This window comes from Felis catus, chromosome D1 (genome assembly GCF_018350175.1).
Source record: "Felis catus isolate Fca126 chromosome D1, F.catus_Fca126_mat1.0, whole genome shotgun sequence".
In the NCBI taxonomy this organism is placed as follows: domain Eukaryota; kingdom Metazoa; phylum Chordata; class Mammalia; order Carnivora; family Felidae; genus Felis; species Felis catus.
Genome location: NC_058377.1, coordinates 22203045 through 22220089, shown reverse-complemented (window position 1 = coordinate 22220089; position 17045 = coordinate 22203045). Strand labels below are relative to the sequence as shown.

General features: G+C 49.3%; 1 protein-coding gene across 11 annotated transcripts in view; it reads right to left on the bottom strand.

The window, feature by feature from the left end:
• PKNOX2 (PBX/knotted 1 homeobox 2) overlaps window positions 1-17045 on the bottom strand; it is a 316891-nt gene that overhangs the window by 190626 nt on the left and 109220 nt on the right. For all 11 annotated transcript variants that reach the window (XM_045038500.1, XM_023239270.2, XM_023239269.2 and 8 more), the window contains one exon: window positions 2117-2186. The gene's annotated coding sequence lies outside the window, so the exon portion shown is untranslated. The remainder of the gene's footprint in view (window positions 1-2116; window positions 2187-17045) is intronic.

Here is a 17045-nt window from a genome sequence, read left to right as displayed (position 1 = left end):
AGCATGTATCCCATCCCTATCTCCTCCTTTCATGTGCTGTTGACACTCATCCTTCGAGTCATGATGGCAGGGATGTCTATGTTCCCTTCTTTGAATTGAGGCAGGCCTGTGTAACTGCCCCACCCAAGAGAACATGGTGGAAGTAATGCTGCTTGACTTTGGCAATGCAGCTCCCACCCGGCTCTTGTTCTCATTCAGGGTGCTCCCTTCCTGGCATTCAGCCGCCACGCTGAGAAGGAGCCCAAGCCACCTGGAGCCGTCACGTGGGCCTGGCCGGCAGGCCCAGCTAACATCTCAGCCAACCGCTAGTATTAGCCCCCCGAATTATAAGTGAATGAGCCTTCAGTTGATTCCAGCACCCAGCTTTTCACCTGCCTCAGCCGAGATCCCAGACCCAGCGGAACGGAGACAAACTGTCCCTATCGTGCCCTGTTTGAATTCCTGGCTCACAGAATATGCACATAAAAAACACTGTTAAGACACTAACTTTTGGGGTGGCTTGTTACACAGCCACAGTAACTGGAACACCGCTGGAATGAAACAGAATGTTTGCTGCTTCCCTCTCAAATCCAGCCTTCACAGGTCTTCACTCAGTCTATTCCCTCCTCAAGTGGCCCCAGGCCCTCTGAGCCCCCCACCCCCCATTCCTTCCAAAAGGCAGGGTCCTCATGCTCTTATCTCTCAATGCAGGTCCAAGAGCGTGTTCCTAAGTGAGGGGGCTTCCCCTGGACACGTGTGGGGGGCCCTTGGCCACAGGGAGGGAACATGCACATCTTTTCCCCCACTCTCCACTCTCATTAAGGTTCACGCTCAGCTTGCTTCTCTCATACTTGACTTGACTTATGAGGCCCCTTTAACCTCCAGTGCGAGGAGACAAGATTCTCACCAAGGTCTATCTACGCTGGCTCCCCCAGCCCCCGGCTGCATCTCCCAGGTAGGCTTTCCCGGAACAGGATGGAGGGAGGCACCCTTCCCTGCTCCCCCCCCACCTTCCCCCCTCCCACTGGGGCCCGGGGATCCGACCACTCCAGAGCCTGGGCTGTGGAGGAGGTGCCCTGGGAGCCGCAGCCCGTCAATCACAGAGGCGACCAGCACTGAATCGCAGGCCATTAGGCGGGAGGGCCGGCGCCCTGCTCACTCACCGGGCAGCCATCGGCAGGATGTTAGACGATCGCATGGCGGCCATTCTTATGATTTATTCAAATACTCATTACAGTCAATCTATTTTTACACAGAGGTGAAGATGTGCGCTGATAACGGTTAATCATTTATAATTCCATGGACTGGTTGGAAGCCAATGTACTATCAAAGGCGCGGCAGCAGCCCAGCCTCCGGTAGCCCCAGAAGCGGGGTGGGGAAACTACATAGCCCGGGCGACCCAGTCTTCTGGCTAACATCTGCTGAGCAGAGACCAGGTTGAGGGTGCAGTGGGAACACGGAGACCCCGGAATCCCAGACTGCCCTCCAGGAGCTCACAGCCCGGCTGGGGGGCGCGCAGGAAGATGCCGGTCAGGGGGGAGGTTGCCATGTGAGCACAGAAGAACTTCAGGAGAGGGAGGAATCACTTCTAGCTGGACTTACTAAAGAAGGGTTCCTGGAGCAGGCTCGACTTAGGCTGGGTCCCGCAGGTGGGTAGACTTTTGCCAAGCGGGAGAGCCAAAATGAGCACGTGAGCTTAAGGTGGTGTTATCATTGCCACCAGCAGTGTCCCCCTTCCCCTCCCTCACGCCGCCCTAGAAATCAACCAGGTGTCAAAGCCAGTGTGGGCTTTCCCTGACTCCCCAGCTTAGCCCACAGATGACAATGGCTGGGGTCTGGGTTGGCCTTGCAAACTCAAGAGCTTCCCTCTCCAACACTCATGACACACATAACACATCAGGTCCACCTTAATGCACAATCAATAAAGTCTAATTAAATAGGATGTCATATTACAGGGCTTCTTTGTCACATTCAGACCAAATCTAATTAGAAGTCCACTGTATTTTACATTCTGACTAGCTCATTGTTGAGGATTTCTCTTGCACAATTGCATGACTGTTAAAGATTAGGTTCAGGGCTGGTCTTTAACCCGTAACCTTATTGAGTCAGCCTGGAAACACCAATCAAAGTTACTTACAGTTCACAGTCCCTTTTCTGGTGAGCGGCATGGAGGACAGAAAGCCTCAGAATCCTGCTCCAGACTTCACCTGTCAATAAAAGAAAACGTTTTTTTATAGATGTGTATGACTCTGCTGGGTGAGAGCTCTGAGTGAGAGCCAATGTGGGATGAGGGTAAACTCAGGAGTCGTTCTGGCTCAGGAGCAGCACAGGACTACAGCTCTATTCCCACAGTCCTGAGTGGGAAAACTTCCCGATCCAGGCACTCTTGGTGCAAAATGATCATTGTTTAGACAGCTAACCAGGACAGAGAGAGAGGATCACTCCCTCCTTACCTGCTTGCTGCCTCAATTTCTTGCGAGTTTCATCCCCTTCCCTATAGGAATCCCGGAGAAAAACAGGCTCATGGCTGTTGAGAGCCCTGAGCTGACCAAGGCAATAATCATTTACTGATGCCTCCCGTCTGAAGGGAGACCCCATGCAGAGGGACAGAGCTGAACGGCCCCTGTGAAAGCTTGCAACCTACATGGGGAAGGCTGTGAAAAACTAGGAAACCACAAAGCCCAGGTTGTTGTTTATGGCAGGATTATGGAAAATCTGGATGGAAGAGAGAAATTTCAAGGAAAGGTGAAGAGTGCAGTTGGGCTAGATGGAGAAGAATGATGAGGGAAGGACTGGAAAGATAAAAAAAAATGTGACTGCTTTTAATTCTCTTTCTGGAAATAGAGCAACAACAACAAGAAAAACCCAGCACATGCTTATGAGTGTCTGCTCCGTGATCGACGCTGGCTAGGTGCAGCAGGAATAAAATCCCACGGATGGGTCCTGCTATAAAAATGCTGCCACGTCATTCGGGAAATAAGATTACCCATATGGAACATCACCAGATATTGTGCAAGACAAGGCTATATGCACAGTAGTGCTGAGCTGTGTGGTAGGGACTATAATTCTCTCTCCACAGAGAAATGAAGTTGGCGAGAGCTGAGGTGCTCAAGAAGTATTTGGGCGTAGGGAGAACTTGCATGGGGCCTTGGAGATTGGCAAGATTTGGCCAGCAGAAGGGAGCAAGAGGGCATTCGTGGAAAGGGAGCAATCCAGGCATGGATGAGAGGGGGGCAGCATGGGAGGGCCCTGGGACAAGGCAGAGGCTGTTTTGCCTGAAAGCAACCAGAAGAGACCAACACTGAATAAGCCAGATGGGGCCAGAGCATCTAAGGCTCTGAGTGTCAGGCCGAGAGGCCAGGCTGGGGGTAGGAGCTGGTAGAGAGCCATTGAAAGTTTTTCAACAAGGAAATGACACGAAGAAGAGGAACCCCCTTGCCCCGACCCCTCTAATAATATTTTCCCTTTAATTAAGACAGAGAGGCTTCTTGGAAGCGGTGGAATTTCAGACAGAAGATTTGGGTGTGGGCCATAGCGTGATGTGCTCCTGAAAAGAAAATGTCCCTCTTGTTCAGGATGGTGTCCGTACTTCCTCTGGGGCTGTCTACTAACATCTGCATGACCAAGATGAATGGCTCAAGGAGGCACCTCTGAGACAAGGACAACGTCTTATGCATCTTTATAGCCCCAGAACCTCGCCAAGTGCCCACCATAGTTCTCTGTGTACGTCTGTTGAAATGTTCATTGGTAGACCCTGTTCATTCCAAACAGAATCTACAACCAGCACCTTGGGACCAGCCATGGATGGGCAGTGGTTGGCAGTGGGCTCCAGCTTACGTTCTTTTGAACAGCTGCCATGCTGCTACTGAGCACGTGTGAACTCAGTGTAAGAAGTCTCTAGATGGAATTGCATGCAGTGGTGTTTTATCCCTGCCCTCTGGGATTGTGTGTTGAGATGCCAGCACCTGAGAAGAAGATATGGCAGACTTCCCATTTACATATGCTGTAAAGCTGGGAAGGATAGCCTCCACTGGAGAGGTGGATTCAAAAGTGTTAGAAAGCTTTTAACAAGCTGAAAGAAGGGGCCAAAACTACAAAGTCCAAGTTTTCCTCTACCAGTTTCTGTTTCTTGCACAATAACATCACGACAGCCATAAATGAGGTAACTTTGAAGATAAAGGAATATGGCCCACCATCCCATCACTCTGACCCATCAAATTATTACATCCTATGTCCACATGCAAATCCCCTTTTATTTTTTACAGAATTGTAGAAAAAGATTTGACAAGGATATATTCACCAAATCCCACTCTCACATTCAAAAGTCAATCGCAAAAACACCAAACAGGGTAACCTGGTTAAAAAAAAAAAAAAAAAGATGTGGGTTATTTGAATTTAACAGAAGCTCAGGATGACCCCAGAGTGTGGTGTTGCTTTGAAATCCATTACATGTGATCTTAAGTTGCATTCATAGCCATATAGTGTCCAACGGAGGGATGAACCGTCCCCTCACTCTTGACTTATCAATCCATATTAATTTAAGATGCAGTTTTGACATCCCATTTAATGTCTTTTTTAAATTAAAAATTTTTTTAATGTTTATTTATTTTTGGGAGAAAGAGAGAGGCAGACTGCAAGCAGGGGAGGGGCAGAGAGAGAGGGGGAGACACAGAATCTGAAGCAGGCTCCAGGCTCTGAGCTGTCAGCACAGAGCCCGACACGGGGCTTGAATTCACGAACCGCGAGATCATGACCTGAGCCGAAGTCGAACGCTTAATCGACTGAGCCACCCAGGCTCCTCAGCCCATGACTCTTATAAAGGATGTCTACTGGCTGACTCTCTAGAATACTGAGGAGTCTGAAGAGGAAAGACAAGCTAGGCCAAGAGCGAGGGAAGGGTGCAGAGGGCATGCAAATTATCCCACCAGTCCCTTCTGTGTTTTTCTCTCAACCCACTCCCTTGATTGTGGGACTGAACTGTAATCAGACCAGGGAAACTGAGGCCTGGGATGGGTGAGGTGGTTTGCCGAATTGGATAAGCCACTTGCTTTGAGGACAGGCTGATTTGGGCTCAATACAAAGACCAATTTCTTTTTTTGTCTTTTTGTTTTTAATGTTTTTATTTACTTTTTCGGGGGGGGGGGAGGGGGAGAGAGGGGGGAGATACAGAATCCGAAGCAGGCTCCAGGCTCTGAGCTATCAGCACAGAGCCCAACACAGGGCTTGAATTCACAAACCGTGAGATCATGACCTGAGCTGAAGTCAGACGCTTAACTGATGGAGCCACCCAGGCACCCCCCGCCACCCAGGCACCCCTCCGTCCCCGCCTCCATTTCAATATCTTTGACAGTGAAGAGGGGAGGTGAGCGAAGATGTCCAGTGGCTAAAGCGTGGGTTAAAAGTTTAGCTGTTAAAAGCTCAAGCTCTGGAACCAGCCTGCACAGTTTTCCATCCTGGCTCCACCACTTACTAGTGGGATGGACAGGTTACTTAACTTCTCTGTGCCTCAGTTTTCCATCTGTAAAATGGGGCTAATAAGGGTTCTACCTCTGAGGTTAGTGTGAGGACTGAATGATTTTGTATCCTGCAAAGTGCTTGGGACAGTGACTCACACAAAATAGGCACTCGCTGAACGTTAGCTATTGTCATTGCTATTTTGTTGTCACTGTTTTCATTCCTAGGAGGCTGTGTCCCTTAGGACACAGGGCTTTGTCCGTAAGATTACCTGTCCTTCTCCCACATGGTGGTCCCCTAAATATTTGAAGAAATTGTATGAAAGAAGGACTGTGTTACACTAGACAATAAGATTAGGACTAACTGGTCGATGTTAGAGGAAGTCAACCTTCAGTTCGATATAAGAAAGAAGCCTCTAGCAATGAGAACCATCCAAAAATGAGCTAGGCTTCCTCAGAAGGTAGTGAGCTCCCCAACCTTGGAAGGAGAATCTGCACTGGGTGAGAAGGTGCTCCAACCATGGTCTCCCAGACATGGCTTCACCCATCTATGAAAGGTTAAAAGAAAATTAGGAGTCTGATAGGGTTGACAAACTTCTATATTGATAAAACATTGATACTGTCTTCATTTATCATCATTTCGTAAAGTAACTCAACCCCCAAAGTAAGGGGAGTAACAGGACCATTCTTTGAATTGAATAAATACAGCATCATGGAATGCATTCCCTCTCCCTCTCTTTCTGCCTCTCTTTTGTCTGTCTGCTCTCTCTCTCTCACACATGCACGCACACACACATGTGTGCACACACGTGTTAATATGTGACCTCTCCATGCTGTCCTTAGTTTTCACTCGTGATCCGTGGAAAAGTCTACTTTAACTGGCACTGACCCACGGACACATGCTGGGGAACCACCTATGCGCCACGTATTTTAGAGCCTTCCAGAGCCAGCAGTGTGTGGTCCTGGCAGGCAAGGGTTCATGTCAAAAGCCTTCAGACAAGCAGCCGTGCAATAATAGGACCAGAATTTAAACTCAGGCCTGTCTTGTTCACCATGAAAATAAAATGGAACTATAAATGAGACTGACCACTCACATTTATAAATATGAGGAAACTTGTGAAGTGGTTAATGAGGAACAAGTTGTTGAATGTCTGGGAATGAGGCAGAAGAGGGACAGAACAAAGCTTCCTGCAGGAGGTAGCACATGCTCCAGGAGAGCTGAGTGGCACCCGTGGAGCACGCCCAGGAAAGCTGGAAGGCTGGAGAGAGATGAACGTAGGGCTTAGCAAGGGCATGAGTCTAACACAGAGAACACATAGAACATGAGTCTAATACTAGGCCTGGGGTGTTCACCAGACACGGGTTCACGCCCTCACTCTGTCATCAACTTACTGCGCGATCTTGGACAAGAAACTTTACCCCCTCCGTGCCTCAGTTTCCCCATAGGCAAAATGATATGGTTAGACTACTAGATAATCCTTAAACCGAAATTCCATCTGATATCTATATACCTGTGAGGCTGCCCAGACTAACCTGCCAGGGAGGGTTCTCAGTAAGGCACCTCAGTATATCACCCTGGTTAAGAGTAAAGATGTGGGAACCAGATAGTTCTGGATTCAAACCTAGGTCCATCGTTAACCTAACCTTAATCTCTATAAACCTCAATTTTCTCCTGTTTAAAAGGTAGGGGGTTAATAGTAGCATCTTTAAAAAAATTTTTTTAATGTTTATTTAGTTTTTAAGAGAGCGAGAGGCGGGGGGATGGGCAGAGAGAAAGGGAGACACAGAATCCAAAGCAGGCTTCAGGCTCTGAGCTGTCAGCACAGAGCCTGATATGGGGCTCGAACTCACGAACCGTGAGATCATCACCTGAGCCAAAGTCGGACGCTTAACCGACTGAGCCACCCAGGGGCCCCAATAGTAGCATCTTTAAATGAGATGATGCACCTAGAGCTGCCTGGAGCATACTAATAATAATAAATGAGGATTTTTGTTGTTTTTATGTGTTTTATGTTTTTATGTTGTTTTATGAGCTAAGGCAGGCAGCAACTGAATGAAAAAGGAGAACGAGAGGCACATCAAGAAGATTGAGGCCTTCTGCATTTATCCCACTGCCCATGACAAGCTTTTCAGGTCTTGCCCCAGCCAGACCTTTGGGATGGGGACAAATTATGACAACCCATTCTGGGGCACCGAGAGTCTCTCTGGATGCTCTTCTTCTCTGAAAGCCCATCCACAGGCATAAGAGCAAAACTTCCAAGAAGGACAAAACGTGAAGAGACCATTCCAGAAGGAAACCCTTGAAGGACCACCCATCCATCCAGATGGTGTGTCCCGTGTCTCCCCACCTCACTGCCGAGGCTTCTCTCTGTTCCACCTGTGCTCCCCCCATCACCCTCTCTGTTCCACCTCTGCTCCCCCATCACCCAGCAAGAGCTTCCAATCATTTACACTTGTTGAATGAGGTTGTCAGTGACAGCCCTGTAGGCTCTGACCAGCAGGCTCTAAATCACACAATAACTAGGTAGCTGAAAACGGATAAAATTACCTGGCACTAAATACTTGGCTCTGAGATGCAACCCCCACCCCCACCCCCCACCAGCCCTCACTGAGGGTGCAGCCTTTCTTGAAGCCTGGTAAGAGCCAATGCTAATGCCACACCTGTCTTCGGCCCCTTGGGCCACGGGCAGTGCTGGTCACCCTGTTGCAGAGGGAATGGAAGAGCTCCCTGGGTCATGCTCCCCGGGCCTCTAATCTTGGGCCCATACCTGTAAGTACAGGTTCACATATAAACCCCTCTAAGGAATGCTGACACTGGTGGGCTAATCCTAACGACTTTCATACACAGGAGAAGGACCCAGAGGCCCTCGTGACCCGTCTGCATCCGATGGGAGTGCGGTGGGGGCTTCCAGGGCGGCGGGGCCCTCTACAGAGGCAAACCCTCAGGAGCTACAGGATCTGCTCACAGGGCAGCCTCCTGGCCCCGTGGACATCCTCGGAGGCTTGCTGATTCTCCGTCAGGAGTCTCACTGCCCTTCTCCCCAGGGTATCGTCGTCGACCTGCCTTAGGCCTTCTCTCTCTTCCAGGGCCCTAATTGGTCTCCCGGCCTCCAGCCTCACCCCATTTTTGCCCGTGTACCACCTCCCCTCAGCCTGGCATCTTTCTGGAACACAAATTTGATCGTGGCCACTCCTCCTTAAAACCCTTCCAGGACGCCTCATTGTCTGACAGGCGTTGCCAACTGGCAGTCCCTCCATGGACTCTTGCCTGTCTGGAATTTTTATAAATTCCGCCAACATCTCAAAAGTGGGAAATTTCAAATTTTAACCATCTGTATTTCTAACTTTTCTCCAAAGTTCAGGTGACCTAACAATGCCAGTCCTGCATTTCCACATGGCAATCACTAGATGATGCTGAGTATTGGCCACCTCCTTTCATAGTTTTTTATTTATTATTTACTTTTGAGAAAGACAGAGTGTGAGCAGAGGAGGGGCAGAGAGGGGGAGAATCTCAAGCAGGTTCCGTGCAGAGCCTGACACGGGGCTCGAACTCACGAACGGTGAGATCATGACCTGGGCCGAAATCAAGAGTCAGATGCTTAACTGACAGCCACCCAGGCACCCGAGTCACCCCCTTTTAATCACGCACGGGTCCTCCTGTTTCCCCTGAGGGAAGGCAGATGTCACCCTGGAAGTCTCTCCCGTCACAGGGTCAGACACCTAGAGGCTGACTTATTCTGCCTGCTGAAGAGGTTCGGGTTCAAAGTGACAGCACAGGGGTGGGTGGCTCATTATGTTCTCAGCTGTGCGGTGCCAGCGGGAGGGTGGATGACAGGATTCAGGAAAATACCAGCACTACCAGGCAGGCCCGCCTGAGTGTCCTTCCCTCCCACCCGGGCAACGCCACTCCTAGCCGGGAGACTGACGGCAAAGGTCCTAAGGCGGTTCTCCTGGAATGCCAACGGCTACAAGGCAGGTGCTGAAGAAGCCCCGCCCGCTTTATTCCTGAGGCCCCACCCCTGGGTCCAGCCTCTCCCCACCCCGGCTCAGGAGCGGCCGTACCCCCTCCCTTTATTTCCATCCCACTGTTCCTATCAAAGCCCTAACAGCACATATTTTGTTAATTGTACAAACCTAATGGGGGAATGCATTGGCAAAAAAGGGTAATGGCCATCAGACCAGCAATAAAACAAAATTAATGGCCCATAGGAAGAAATCATGTCCACTTAATCCCGGCTCTGGAACTCTAATAGAATAATGGAATACCAACGGAGGGTTTTTTTCTCTCTATGCAGATTGCTTACACCATGTTAATCACTTGCAAAGCAGGCCACATACCACTCTGGCTCACATGACCCTCCAGGGAAAGTAGCAGACCAGAAACATTTAGTGCAAGGCTCATTACTGACAGGCACCACCACAGCAACACCTTCCCTCTCTCCCTCCTTCCCCCAGGTGACTCTGGGACAGCCGGTATGGGGTGTCATTGAGAGCCATGAGGCGTGGTGGGCCGGAAAGCAAGACACATAATACCTAATAATAGCAAACATTTATTGAGTGCTTACTATGTGCCAGACACTGGGCCAGCTAAGCACTTTCTATATACTGTATTACTGGATCCAATGTTCATCTTCTATCGCTGGCTGCGCAGTCTAACAAGGTAGCTGCCGGCCACGTGTGGCTTTTTAAATTCAAATCCTAATTGATTAAAATGAAATAAAATTTAAAATTCAGGGTTCAGCCTCACCGGCCACATTTCAAGAGCTCGACAGCCACACGTATCTGGTGGCTATTGTACTGGAAGGTTCACATGGAGTACGTTTCCATCATCGCAGAACGTTGTATTAGAGCCTGCTCTAGAATACTGAGGCCATTTTATCTTGCTCATTTAACGGATTCGGAAGTCAAGGCGCAGAGAGGTGAGGCAAGCCGCCCAAGGTCATGCAGCTGAAATACGGCTGCGTTGGGTTCTAACCCAGCTCTATCTCAGTCTGGCTTCAGAATCCCCAGCCTACCCACCACTTCCTGGCAGAACAAGCAGTCAAGCCTGCAGGAAAGTCTTTTGAGGGAAGTTAGCAGTAGAAAGGCTCTTCTGGGTTGTCTTCAGCACCCACCCACTCCCTGGCACCCAGAGAGCAGACAGACCCCCAGTGCTCCACTTGGGAGAGCCAGCTCGGTGGGTGTGTCAAACTGGGAAGGTCATCTGGAGAGAGGGAGGGCTTTACAGATCATCTAGCCCCACCTCCTTCAAGTTATGAATGAAGAAACCAACGTACAGAAAAGTTAAGTGGCTTGCCCAAGGTCAGACAGAATTAGAACTGCAATCCAGGTTTCCTAACCACCAGTCTTCACTGGCCAAAGGAGAGGACCAAGCAATGCCCAGACCCATGTGCAGTCACAGGTGAGAGGAGGAAGAGGTGTCCCTCCCACCTTCCTGGAGAGTCCTGGGCCAGGTTGGAAGTGGCTGGGATGAGTTTGAGGGTACTGGGCTCTGAGGAAAAGCAGGAAAGGAAGAAGGGTGGGGACGGTCAGGCCTAGAAGATGTACTGGTTAAAAGCATGACATTGGGTCACTACTATCTTTTGGGAAAATAGTATATGGAATCTACTGTCATTGAGAATACACTGACTGACCAAGCAGCCCCAATTTGAGAATGTATCCTACAGGGAAAAAGTGGCAGGTGCACAGGGATAATGTGGCAGCATCTATCGTGGGGAAAAGTCTAAAGCAACGTGGATGTCCACCAATAGGGGAATGGCTGGATAACTCCTGGTACAACCATACTGTAAATACATGAGGGCATTAAAAAGAATGAGTTCGACCGACACCTTTTGCCAGGCAAAATGGCCATAACGTTCACAATAAGAAAAGTAAGTAGCAGAGGATGTGTGTGGAGTGATTCCAAGTTTATAAAAACAGAGAAAACTCTAGGACGAGTTGATCCCTTTGCATGTGTTTGTGTGAGCACGGAGGCAGCGTGGAAGGGGTGGCCCAGGGCGTTCACACTGGTGCGGATGGGGCACTGGAAAGACAGGGATGAAGGCACACCGTTTTTAGCACATCTTAGCCTTGTTGCCGGTGCAGGGAGCACCGTCACTTCTGTAATTTTTGCGAAGAAACTTAATAAAGGAAGAGACAAATATTTGACAAAAGAAGAAAAAAAAAGAGGAGTCAGATTCCAAACCTGCCTCACTCACTAGCTTCACGGCCTTGGCAAGTTCCTTAATCTCACTCCATCTTGATTTCTTTGCCCAGAGACTGATGATAATAGTATCATGTCATGAGGTGGTGGGGAGACTGGTGGGAAAACGAGTTTATAGCTGCTCGACAATTGGGGCCTTTCTATCAGAGGGGAAAATCTGCCAAGTACATGGAGGGACTTCCTGGGCCACCTCTCCAGGGCGGTCTGAAAGCCATGGCCAGGGCTCCCTACACACCCCTCAGAGCCCCTATATTTTGCCATACAACCATTTCATCTATTTATTTTTATTTTTTGTTATTTATTTATTAAAGTCTATTTATTTATTTTGAAGGAGATAGCAGAGGGGGGCGGGGGTAGAGAGAGAGGGAGAGAGAGAATCATGAACCGTGAAATCATGACCTCAGCCGAAATCAAGAGCCAGGTGCTGAACCAACTGAGCCACACAGGTGCCCCTATTTATTTATTTATTTATTTGTTTATTTATTTATCTTGAGAGACAGAGAGAAGGTGAGAACACTCATAAGTGGGGGAGGGGCAGAAGGAGATAGAATCCTAAGCAGGCTCCATGCTCAGAGACGTGCCTGACATGGGGCTGGACCCCACAACTGTGAGATTATGACCTGAACAGAAATCAAGAGTCAGACACTCAACCAACGGAGGCACCCAGGAACCCCCCCACCCTCCCATACCCCGCGGTACAACGATTTTAATGCGTCTCTCTGTCTATCAGACTGTAAGATCTTTACAGGTAGGAATAGTGCCTTGGTTATTTATTCATTCATTCAATCATTCAAGTTAATAACTTAAAAATTATGTCTTAGGCATGTGTACCTGCACTGTGCCTGACATCAAAGATACAACAATGAAGAAGACAGAAAAGTCTCTGCTTTCATGGAGCTCACATGCTAACGGAGGAAACAAACTACTTATACACACGTATATAGTCCAGTGGTGATAAGCACTAGGAAGAAGAATGCAGCATGACAAGGGAGCAGAAGTGACTGGGGAGGGGACGGGGACATTTTAGAGAGAGAGGACAGGAAAGAGCCTCTGGACCTCTCTGGGAAAGCGTCCTTTGAGGCACATGCCACAGACCTGGTGAAACCAGTGGTTGTATTCAAAAGATGTTAGTTTAAGGGGCGCCTGGGTGGCTTAGTCAGTTAAGCATCCGCCTTTGACTCAGGTCATGATCTCACAGTTCATGAGTTCAAGCCCCGTGTCAGGCTTTCTGCTGTCAGCACAGAACCTGCTTAGGATCCTGTCCCCCTCTATCTCTGCCCTTGCCTCTCTCTCTCTCTTAAAAATAAATAAACTTTAAAAAAGGTGTTAGTTTAAGAATAAAATAAAAATAGGCTGGTGGGAGAGTGGAGGATAATTAAGACACCTCAAAAACATGCCTCCACCCAAAAGAAGTGAAAGGGGGGACTCAGATGTTTGCACACCCCTGTTCTTAGCAGCATACTCATAAGAGCCAGAAGGTGGGAGCAACCATAGTGTCCGTGGACAGATGAATGGAGGAACAGAAGCGTTATATGGATACTGACATATCATTGAGCCTTCAAAGGAAAGCCACGTGGATAAACCTGGAGCGATATGACGCTAAGTGAAGCAATCCAGTCACCAAAGGACAAAAACTGTCTGATTGTACTCACGTCAGGTACCCAGAGGAGTCATATCTGTAGCGATGGAGGGTAGAATAGTAGCTGCAAGGGGCCGGGAGGGAAGGGAGAGGCAGGGTTAGGGTTTAACAGATAACCAGGTTGTAGTTTTGTAAGATAAAAGTGTTCTGTGCATAGATGGTGGTGATGATTGCACAACACTATGAAAGTACTTAATGCCACTGAACTGTGCACTTAAAAGTGGTTAAGATGGTAAATTTTATGTGATACGCATTTTACCACAATTTTATTTTATTATTTTCAACGTTTATTTATTTTGGGGGGAGAGAGAGAGATAGCACCCACTTAAGTGGGGGAGGAGGGGCAGAGAGAGACAGGAACAGAGGATCTGAAGCAGGCTCTGTGCTGACAGTAGAGAGCCTGATGCAGGGCTCGAACTCACGAGCCGTGAGATCACGACCCGAGCTCAAGTCAGGCGCTTAACCAACTGGACCACCCAGGCGCCCCTATCACAATTTAAAAAAATACACGCCACCACTAACTTCTCAGAAAAAAAAAAGAGCCCGGGATGTTAAAGAGCAGGAGGAGAAGCAGCTGACAGCCAAGGTGAGGCTAAGGGAGCCCAGGGCGGACAGAGAGAGCAGCGAACCCCAAGTCTCTGAGGCCCAGGGGAGAGAACGCAGAGGGGAGGCTGCCAGGCAGAAAGGGACAGAAGCTCCCAGGCCAGTCTGCTGACAGGAAAGGCAACTTTCCTGTGGAAACGTCTGAGCCAAGGCGATTCCAGAGTGCCAGTACTGGATAAATGAGACACAACTTAGGGTAAAAAAGAAAAGAAAAAAAATGTTTTTAAACTGGTGGGAAGTAGGAAGCAACTGGTAGAGAGTTGGGCCACTCTCTAGCTTGAGATGAAAGACAGTCCCACGAATCCACTGCAGGAGATCTAAAAGGGAAAGGGAGTAAGAAGCTGAGAACATGATGAGGGGTTTTGGGCCCTTCACCCGATGCAGCCGTGGGCAGCTTGGTGTGTTGGAAAGCATCTTAGGGCCCAGGAGACAGTCCTATCTTTGTGCCCCTTTGGCCTTATGGGGTCTTTGACCTTGTCTGGGCCTCAGTTTCTTCATCTACTGAACTGAGTGTCTAGAACAGGGCAAGAGGAATCTTACATTTTTAGGGGTCCACAAACCCCTTGCGATTTATCCAGAATGGCATTTGTGTGTACATTTTTCTATGGAGGGATTTACACATTTTTACCAAGATTTCAAGGCTGTCCGTGTCCCCAGGAAGGTTAAGAATTGGTGGAAGAGATATTCACTAGGCTCACATTAAGCTAGAAAGTTCTAAGCTTCCCAGAAATCTTGAACTGGACACCAGTAAATACTTAGGCCTCAAGTAAATCAAAATGTTTATTCCTGCTTTGCCCGCAACACAGAGATATTGTAAAAACGAAGCGAAATAATTATATATTCCGAAAAGTTAAAATTATTTCTCTCATGCAAGTAACTATGATGATCGTTATTGTTGGAGTGTTGCAGAAAGAAAGAGTAGCTCTAATTCTGTGTCTCCCTCTCTCTGCCCCACCCCCGTTCATGCTCTGTCTCTCTGTCTCTCAAAAATGAATTAAAAACATTAAAAAGAAGGGAAGGAAGGAAGGAAGGAAGGAAGGAAGGAAGGAAGGAAGGAAGGAAGGAAGGAAGGAAGGAAGGAAGGGAGAGTAGTTCTGCAGCAGGCATAAAGGGGGCATGATAAAGGGACGTGATGTGCTATGGGCTGACCCTCCTCTGGTTAGAAATGAGGAGGCCCTCAATTCCCCTTGTGGAGAGGGGTCCAGGCCAGAAGGAAGCGTATATGCAGCCTACCCAGGAGGGACAGCCTAGGGCAGAACAAACGCATCTCTTTGGGCCAAGAAGCTCTCATTTTGTGTCTGGCTTTACTTGGGAGGGAACTTTCAATTGTGTGCCTGAGAAAAGTGACAGACTGAGGATGGATGCGTCAGGGGAAAACAGCACAGGCAGACTGGCCGCCAGAGAGCAAGACGCAGACTGGAAACCTGTGGAATGACTAAGCTAGCGTCACCAGGGCAGAGGGGACCTCAGCCACAACGGGGAGCGCCTATCCAGAAGGAGCCGGCCCAGAGGCAGTGGGAGGGCCGGTTGTCAGAACCGCGCACGGTTGCACCTGGATGGAACCTTAGACATTATCCATTCCATCCTCCTGACTTCACGTCTGCAGAAACGGATTAAGAGAGGGGTGACACTTATCCACACCAGTCCAGGATTGAAAGCCAGCCAGTAGCTCCCTTCATTCGTTTACAGAATGTGTTTTGAGTGTCAGACCCTTTGCTAGGTTGGAGATCAATAACGAGCAACAAATCTATCCCTCTCCCCTCAAGGAGTCCATAGTCTAAAGGGAGAAACAGACACCGGTTGCTTGAGGGGGTAGGTGTCATCCAGCATGTTAAGTAGGGGCCACAGATGAGGGTCTCCCCACTTCAGGCAGGTACACCCAGACAATGGCAAGATGGAGGGTCAGCCACTTCCCCTCAGGCCAGTCCTGGAGGCAGTGGGAATATTCACCGTAGAGTCCAAGCCAAGCCAACAGACACCTACATGTCAGAAAAGAGTGCCCACCATGGCAGCCATCGAAAGAAGACTGTCTGTGCGTCTCTCCCGGGGGAAGAAAGCCACGCACTCCAGCAGGCCAGCCACAGGCCCTGGTGAGCAGGCCTCTCCAAACAGCACTTCCATTCATTACTTCCTAACTCGCCTCGGGGGGCTGGTCCTGAATATTGTTTCATAAATAACTTAACAGGGCTCCAGCTTGTTTAACTGAGGTTAGGCAGATGTGCACAGCACAGGCTGATTATGAGGGAATTTGGCTGTGCTGAATGGTTCTGGGATGCTGATTCTCTGCGGAGGGGTGGCTCAGTGGAAAAGGCAACCACTCGGCTGGTGTCCCCACCTGGATCCCCAGATCGCAGCAGGGGGACACCGAAAGAGCATTTGTTTCCAATTGTTCTTAGCCACTAATTTGGCTCCAGGGTATAACACCAATCTGAGAACAAACGGAGTAGGAAAACTGTGCGTTTCCTAAAGGAGGCCGAATATCACCATAAACAGGGGAGGGCGGGGGAGGATTCCTGAGTTCACTGCACATGCCCCAGCGGCCTCCAGAGCCCAGGCTGGCCGCTTCCCTCTCCAGCCCGGAGTCACCCGGCTGCACTGCCATCTGCCGTGCCTCACCTGCTCATTGCTCCTCTGAGGTGCCTCCAGCAGAGGACAGATTACTCTGATGGCAGGTAGATAAAATGGGATCCCTTGCTAGCAGTAACTACCCAGAACAATCTCTCTCCTGAGCAACTGACTGTCTCCACCTGGCACCTGCCAGCCAAAGAGCTGACGGGTGGCAAAGGCTGGCGTAGGCAACTCTCCCCATACGCGGAGAGGACCGTGAAGGCAGGACTTGCTCAGAGGGCCCTCTGTCGGGCTGCAGAAAGGTAGGCCGGGCCACCCCTCAAGGGGGACACATGAAAGCAGCTGTGTTTCTGGCAGAGGGAAGAGCTAGCACTCTCCAGGGGCAAAGGGGGTGACGGAGCTGGTGAGCCAGGCCACAGCAGATGCTTTCTCAAGACTGATGGGCAAAATCCCCAGTAAACAAGAGGCCCCTCTCATAGTTCAATTGCCTTCTGGTGGCTTAAAATAATGGAGTCAGAGAACTTTCCCTGTGACCCTCTTGAAAGCAAACCCACAGATAAAATGCTTTTACTAACCCGACCACTCTCCTCACAGCGTCTTA